A 1,499-nucleotide genomic window follows, 5' to 3' on the forward strand; every position below is an offset into this window, starting at 1 on the left:
ATAAGAGACAGGTAAAAGGCTGGCCTAATGCCCTTCCTCAGTTCCTTGTAGGAAGGCCATTCTCTTTATCATCTTTATCTTTATCTTTCTTTTTTTTTTTCTTTCCTGCTTTTTACCTTCCAATTTTTCTTTTCCTTTTTTGGGGGGTGGGGGTGGGGTGGGGTTGTAGAGGCGTAAGGGGACACATAGAGCTCAGTTTCTAAATATGAGACCTCTGGGAGAAGGAACTGAATTAAATGAATCGGATTAGACAAGCCAGCAGAACCAAGTCACATTCCATGAGGTTTTTCCAGCACTGAGTAGATGAATAGTAATTATTTAAGGATTAGTGCAAGTCTAAGATGTGGTCCACTCTGAATACTCTTCACCATATATAAACAAAAGCAAGACGTAATATATGCTATTTAAGCTTCATTTTATCTACAACAGATTTCTTTTAAAGCTGCAAGAACTTGAAAAAATCCTACATGGTGAGTAAGCACTCTTACAGTTTTTCAATAAAGAATTAAGCCCTTTAAGCTTTAATTCTAAAGACATTCTAAAGAGAGCTTAATTACAGATACTTACTCTTGCTTTAAATTATGTCCATCCTCATTCTGTTGGCTTTTTTTTTCCTTTAAGTACCTCAGTGAAGAAGAGGAATATTTTAAAGTGACGGGTTCAGTTGCTTTTTTAATGCTTTATGGTATCCATATTTTTTGTAGATTCTGAGGTCTTCCAGCATTGCAATTATACCCACTTTTGGACACATCTTGGAAGGTGAATTGCAAAGCTAATTTTAAACTAGATATGAATGCCAGTTTTTAAATTAACTGGATCCCTAGTGATCAAACAAGGACATTAGACCATAGTCTTGACAGACCTTTAAAAAAAATTGTGTATTTTTTTCCTTTTCATCTCCCAGGGCATTGTCAAGATTACTTTGGATGCATTATCTATACATATCAGGAGAATCATGCTTTGCAATAAGTTGTAGTTCCTAGGTGATTTTTCTGGAGAAACATGAAGTAGCATAGTGGGAGATGAATAAAGATGAGGTTATGGCTGTTATTCCTTGTTCCTACTTCATTTTGGGAAGTATTGGAAATAGTTTGCTATCATGAAGACTGGATTGCTTTTATCCCCCAAAGACCTCTGCTCTTTGTTTCTTTTCCACATACTTCATTTAATAAAAGTTTCATTGTGGTTTTGGTTTCTCTTCTCTCTCCATATTATAAGTGAAATAAGTAGGTCAACCATTAGGTGAACACACTGTGGACTTACTGAGAATAACTGGCATTTATTACTTAAGCATAAACAAAACTTTGGTCTATCTGAAAAATCACTGAAGCAATACTCTTTGGAAATTCCACCATCCCAACATTTATATACACTGTCATTTGGGAAATGACAGTGATGAGTGGCATTCCTCAGGGGTTAGTACTGGGACCAGTGTTGTTTAAGATCTCTGTTAGTGACATGGGCAGTGGGATCGAGGCACCCTCAGCAAGTCCACCGAT

The sequence above is a fragment of the Athene cunicularia genome (genome assembly GCF_003259725.1).
Source record: "Athene cunicularia isolate RWA chromosome 13 unlocalized genomic scaffold, athCun1 chr13_part1, whole genome shotgun sequence".
Taxonomy (NCBI): Eukaryota; Metazoa; Chordata; class Aves; order Strigiformes; family Strigidae; genus Athene; species Athene cunicularia.